Below are 7,395 nucleotides of genomic sequence, written 5' to 3'. Positions count from 1 at the left end.
CTGCCTCTCTTTCATCATCACTGTCTACCATTTTACCGACAGGATGGTTACTTTGTTTGTTTGCAGATCAGGTTTCTTGTGGAAACAAAGATTAGATGCACAATATTTTGGAACGGTTTATCCTTCAACGTTGACTAAACCAAGTACCATACATAGGAGTTTCCTCCTGCGAGGTTTGGCGGATATTACCTTTCACCCACTCCAGACGTCTTTGGAGTATTATGGGAAAAGGGGGTCTGAGTGAGAAAGCACGACTGAGTTACTCTAAATGTCTTACGTTAGTTTTATCGCCCTTCCAAACGCGTTGGGCGCCATGTAGTGTAGTTCCTATTATCCCAATAGGCTCTGCGCATTGGAATAATACCTTCAATAGTATAGGCCTAGACCAGACGTTAACTAGGTCTACTACTGTCGATATTAGACTTAAAGTTTTGGGTTTGCCAGCTAGCTCAGAGTTCACTAGAAACTTTCTCGAATAGGCAAGGAGGAGTTGAACCTCCCTGGATAGGCAAGAAGGGATTTAGTTTCTGACAACCATAGAACATGACAACTTTGCTCTCCCCTAATCAAGAGTGTATCTCGAGAGTCGTGTGAACAAAAGGCAATTTATTTTACTCAGTCAGTACGTGCATTCCTAGTCTCATCAGATTGTAGAGAAAAGGAAGAGACGGGCGTGTTCAATAAAAGATGTTATTTATTGATCAGTCTCTTTTCTCATACAAGAGAAATGGATCGATATTATTGCAATACTTATGGTTAAGTAAAGTGCATACATTAAAAGCAGAAGTATAAAATAATACTGTAAAAACATTGATATGGTTTCTAAGCCATATGAAGGTTTAAAATGAATAAGATATATTACATACACATATACATTTGACTAATCGTACTCAACTGGTGTTTCTAACTACGCCTACCCCGTGTACCTGACCTAAGTCTAATGCGTGGGCGGGAATAGAAAGTTACAGTTTAAGTTAAGTTTGTTTTGCCAAGTGACTGACTAAAGAATTCTCTGTGAGGGGTTATTCAGTTCTGTACCTGGAATCTAGGATGGATGAGGGATGGTATCTCTCGTCTCTGGTCTCGATATTCCAGGCTGCCTGCGAGGGCTACCCGGAAGCGCCGGAGCTGGATTTCTCGGCAGGAGAAAGCAGCGTCTCGTTCTCAGCGCGTCAGGAAAGGCGGGGCTGCGCCAGCGGGGTCTGCTCTGCTCTGGGCTTCGGCAAGTCTGGCTGCTCCGATCTCGTCACCACCGCGTGTGTTTGCATAGGGCAATATCGGTAATATTTATACCTTTAAGGTGCCGAGATTGACGTAAGGATGGACATAGATACGTCAATAAGGATGTCATACGACCAGGTTGTTAGCACATTCTTTTGCTGAAGTTCTCGGTGAAATCAAAACAATGGCCGCAGGGTTTTTCCCAGGTTGTCATAGGTTTGATTTGTTTTGAGAACTCCGTATGCCTTATCAGGGGCTGGAGGAATATCGCTTGTCTAATTAGATGGCAAGCGTTATGACCTAATCAGATAACACGCTCCTGTGCCGTAGTGTGGCTTTATCAGATAACGGTTCCTGCATCATGGGGGTTTTCTGCCTCATGGGATGGCTGCTAGTTAACTTGTTAGTTTGTTAACCAGAATAGGGTCAGGAATAGGGGGATCGATACAGAACCTATAGGAATACATCACACATCTTCTTCTGAATTCTTTTGCCCTGTTTATGAAGGACTTGGACCTTTCGTTTAATCATTCCAAGTCGTTCATTATGCAGGTGGGACCTCGTAAAGCTAAGCAGTTCACTTATAAATTTGGACTTTCGGCAATACCGAAGGCCAATGTTTTCTCTTATTTGGGAGTTGTGTTTGACGATTCCTTGAGTTGGTGCCCTTTGCTTACTTGGAATAAAGGGGATATAGTGAAAGCTTTTGCAGCTGTTTTTAACTTTGCCAGCAGAGTGGGAGAGAAGCCAATAGCGGCTCTTTTGAAGATATATGAAGCCAAATATATTTCAAAGGTTAGTTATGGGAGTGAGATATGGGGCCACATTAGTGCAGGGGCAGTGCAAAGTGCACAAAACTCTTTCCTGCGAAGGGCCCTTTCTGTCCCACAAAGCACCCCATTTTATGTCGTGCACAAAGAGTTGCGGATGTCTTTCCCCTCAGATGTACTGGTTTTCCGTCCCCTGGCTTTGTGGCTTAATATTTGGGCTAATTAAGAAAATACACTTAGCAAAGACGTCCTACGGGAAGGCCTTTCACTTGACCATGTCTCAAGCATCCGATGGCTCCACTACATAAGAGTTGGCCTCTCCAGGGTAGGTAGGAACTATTTGCTAACTCTGAGAGCATATGTAAGAGGGATCTTTCTCTGGTCAAAGAGTGTTTTTTAAAGAATGAGCTGCTGTGATAGAGAGGGAAATGAGCTGTGTAAGCCTAGTGTGCGTAAGTACATTTTGTTAAAAACTGTACCAACCACAGAACCTTAACTTCTAGGGCTTAAAAGCATCCATGATCGTTATCTATTGACCCGGTTTTGGCTCAACCTCTTCCATTACCTCTTGGCACACCCTCGCGGCTTCCACAGAGGCCAGTGCCTCATGCCCTGCAGCTGCAACGGTGAGTCTCCTCAGGACATGATACCCTTTTTTAATGTTTTGTATTTTTTATGCTGTCCCTAGAAAGTTATTTATTATTCCCATTCTCAAACAAGCGCGTTTTAGGCGGGTGAGACCAGCTTTTATCTTTTTACAACTGCTCTCTAATGACACTGTTTTGCATACGCTTTACTTTTTACGGTTCGCTGTTAGATTCAGGTCAAGCTGCGATTAACTTCTGTACTGTAATTCATGAATTTTTACCTTGTGTTCTGATTAACTTGGACATATTATATTTGTCAATCTGTAACTTGGAAGATGTTTTATCATTTTATGTATGACTTTTATGGTTTTCTTTTATAAAACTGAATAAAGTTTGTTGATAATAATCACTAGGGGATTCATTTTCAGGGTAGCATGGTATCCCTCACAATAACTCCAGGAGTCACAGTCCACACAATGTACATGCGTTGTTCCCACTACTTCCAACTTTACATATACCCCCAATCACCTGCCCAAACCTCTCCCTGCTGATGCCAATGTGGTCCTCCGTCAACCCACAGACCATATTTTTGGCCCCTTTAAAACTGCCTATACAATAAAAATGCTGCAGTTGTAAATACATATCAACTACCATTTGTTGTGTTTGAAACATTTTATTGAATAATAAAACCTAATAAACATAAGCTGATTATTAAAGCAAAACAAAACATCAGTTGCCATACACATAAGAGACGAAAGCTGTACATAAAAATCAACATACTGTAACACAGCAAAGTTATGTAGATCACAATTCTTAATTTCGGGCAGTCTTTAAAGTTCAACAATAGAAACGTTCATAAAGAACAGGAAACGAAACAAAGAAGGTGGGATACAGTGATTTCATTAATGTAATGCTTCCTACATATAGAAAAACAAATACTAATTATTTTCCTTAAACAATAAAGTCCTCACATTAAAATACTAAGAGAAATATATTGAACATTGAACATTTCATGTGTAATTTGAATTCAATTTGAATATTTTAACCTCCTCAGCATTATTTGACTCATGATTACAACCTGAATGCTTTCTGGAAAGTAACCGCCTCATGGGGTTCAAAATCACATCTTTTCCAACAATAGGATTCAAATGATAAACTTGAATTTCAATTCAATTTATTGATTTAGGCCATTTTGCAGATCAACAATTTGAAATATATACAAAATCCATACACTTTTGTAAAATTGTCTCCTAAACTTGAATTCCATCCACTTTTTGAATAAACACTTTCCATTCCAGCAAGCATCACAAGACCACTTGTTGTTATCTTCCCAATTAGTGATAATGTTTCGGCTGGCAACAACAATAAATATGTTTAGAATTTTACTTCCGAAAACAAAAACATGGCATTTCTGAATCATGGTACACAATCAAATGTAGGAACAGAAGGGCATCTTTTGGTGTAGCATTCATTAAGGTTTGACCAGGCTTGAAACTAGAATTCCTGATTTTTGGGACATTTAAATGTCATATTTTTGAAAAAGTTCTAACAGACCCAGCATGAGCTCCGAGAAAAATAGAAGATGACTGAATTGTACGTAGAGAAAATGTGCTGGTAAGTAATCTATTGATGTAAAATACAGTGGTCAGGCAATGCTTATGGATCTAATCTATTCAGATTTTAACTCCATAGTTTGTTCAATAAATTGACTGAGCATAATACTTGAAGGTCCATCTCTCAGATCAGTTCTATTACAGTTTTAGTTGCGATAACACTAATACAGATCATTGATAAATAGATTTTAAAAGCCATAGGTGGAATTGATCCTTGGTCTAAATCTAGATTAAAGTCTGCAATGGAAACCAGTACAAACAGATCAAATCTAAAAGCATTGAATATGTTTATTATAGTGGTTTAGAGTAAACCCAGAAGACACACATTGTTCCTGAAACTCAGAAAATGTATCTAAAGATTATGATTACAACCTATTTTATGTCCAGAGACTGCTCTAGCTGCTTTCCTGTTTAAGTGACAAAAGTTCTGCCGCTCAATGTACTCCATCAATAACAAGCATTGTCATAGCCAATAGGTCTCGCCTTTGGGACCTTATAAGTGTTGAGCCATGCAGGTCCAGTAACAATGTAAAATAATTTCTCTTAAAAAAGAAGACTATAAACTAACTAAGCTAGAAGTGACTTTATTACTGGTTAATCAAATGTTTCTGGAGGTTTAGTGTATATAAACAACTCCTTTTTTCTATGGTGTGTCATATAAAGTTGATGCTTTAAATTTTGGTAAGAGTACACAACGTCAAATAATTCAATACTGCTTTTATATTAATATACCTTTGAAAGCTTGAAGTGAAAGACAATTCTAAGTGGCATTTGCTTATGAGTAGGCGCTAATGACTATTTCCGGATGACAATGTAATTAGCATTTTTTGTATAAGATGTGTTAAAAGTATGGGTAGGGAAATGGCTATTTTGGCCAAAGGCTCTCCTTTCTATATGCATGCTAGTTTTATTTGTAAACAGAATCCCAATTTGTTATGTGGTACACAGTAATGTTAGATGAATCTGTTTTACCCTTCTGATAAGCAAGGGATGGCGATGAACCATTTTTTCGTCCCTGGTTTTAAATGGATTCAGGTTGGAACAGAAGAGGTGTTGGTTGACGTTACCTCAGAAAATGGTTGTTTCCCGCATGCTGCTTTCATGCGACTTAAATCCCTTCAGTGGAAGAGGCGGCTGCATGCCTGCATATATGGCCAGATCAGTACTTGGCTGTTTCGGTTCTCCAGTGGGGCTAGAATAGAAACTGTTAAGGGCAGGGGCTTAGCTTCCCATTGGTGCAGCAGGTGCAGTGGCACCAGGTCCCATGCCTTAAAGGCCCACTGAACCCTGATAACTGCTGTTTGTCACAGTTCAAACAGAGGCCTGAGGGGCCCACAGAACAATGATTATTGCTGTTTTCCACAGTCCAAATAAACGGCTGAGGTCACATTTCCTTTCTTGCCTTGGGGCCCAAGGCACACTGGCTAGGCCACTGGTTAAGGATGCAGTGGGGAAGAGGTGGCGAGACAGGTGGATTATCTAAACAGCTCAACGATGACTTCATGCCTGGGTATTAAAGAATTCATTACAATTAAAGACTGAAGCACGGATAGATATCATAATATAGGAAGGCCTATGTACAAATGCAACTCGATTAGCGGCTGCCTTTAACTTCTCACTTATCACCTCTCCTAATTTACAGTTTTATTTTAGATGCAGACATAAATCGTGACCTATGAATATGTTTATCTATCTTTAGGTTCAAATGACTCATCTTTTCCATATGCAAGTATCAGACAGGTCGGAAACGCCTAATGGCTTTGAACTTGATAAAGCCACATTAATCACTGGTCTTGAAATACAAATGGCAGCATTAGGCACGCAGAGATGTAATCTACGTAATCTCATTATGTTCAGGATACTGGAAAGTGTTTAGGGGATAAAGCACTTTGACAAAAACATTTCTGCCACCATAGAAATTCAATCTTCCTTGTCCTACCCTAGTATACAAGTAGTAACACATTCTTTGTATACCTGAATTAAATAGGCACACAAAATAGTACCGTATTTAAAGGCCCAGTTCAGAATTACATGAAGGTGCACTGTCCCAGACTACACAACGGTGCAGTTTTCAGTGGGTGCTATCATCCCACACAGGGGGAGTACACCAGATTATGCTGGAAAAAAAATGTGGTGCTCCAATGTAGGCACAGTTGTAAACCACCAGTCTGCTTACATAGTAAAGCGTCTAGCCGCTATTAGGTGAGGTGGCACGTTTCCCCTGCAGGTGGTTGGGGTCTGTCACCATCCTGTCAGGTGGGGGGTATACAATTAGTGCGCGTCTCCTGACTGCTTGTTTGCCTTTTCGCCCGTGTCAATAATACAGTGCAGTCCTTGGAGGAGGAGTCAATTTGTATTCATGAAAGACACTTGTGTTTCTCGCATATGTAATCCCCAGATGATGCCTGAACTGTTCCCCAATGGGCTATTTGTACATGGTATTGAATTGTATGGTCTTATGAGCACTGTTAATAATAAAACAAGATTTAGTGGAGTGTTTATTGCCCTCTATGTCACTCTACTTCTAAGCACCTAATACAGCTTGTACAGTGCTTACTGTCATCTGCTCACCTACATTATGCTTAATATAAATAGTGCACAATGTAGGCGTTTATGTCTGCCTACAACGTGGACCTGATACAAATAGCAGTACCTCCAAGGTGGATGGTACAATTCAACAAGAGTCTAAGATACTCCAGCACAGATGACTTTGCATCAACATTACGGGGCATCAGTCTTGCTGGCAAGCCAACTTAAAACTTATCAGTATTGTATACATTATTATCAGAGACTATACTTGCCTCTTGGATACAACTTTACAACGGAATTTTATTATTTTTTGTACAGTTGTGTGTATACAGTAAAACAACTCTACCCACCATAATTAATCTATCTATTCATCTTTTTGGGTTCTGGAGTAGCATGCAACTTGCTGAAAAGCGCTTCAACACTTCATCAGGGGCAGCAAGCACTATATAAAAGCAAACCCTTCCCTCTTCTATCCCTCTACTATCTTTTTCAACCCAACTAACAGACCAACATGTCCAGCTCTCAAATACATTTTATATTTCCCTATACTAATTCACCACTAATCATTTTTGGATCCTGGAGTAGCGTGCTACTCGCCGAAAATGCGCTTCAAAGTTCATATGGGGTAGTAAGTGTTATGTAAATTTAAATACATTACAATTACTGTTTACATCG

The sequence above is a fragment of the Lissotriton helveticus genome (genome assembly GCF_964261635.1).
Source record: "Lissotriton helveticus chromosome 1_1 unlocalized genomic scaffold, aLisHel1.1 SUPER_1_unloc_81, whole genome shotgun sequence".
Classification (NCBI taxonomy): domain Eukaryota; kingdom Metazoa; phylum Chordata; class Amphibia; order Caudata; family Salamandridae; genus Lissotriton; species Lissotriton helveticus.
Note: the sequence above shows the minus strand (reverse complement) of the source record.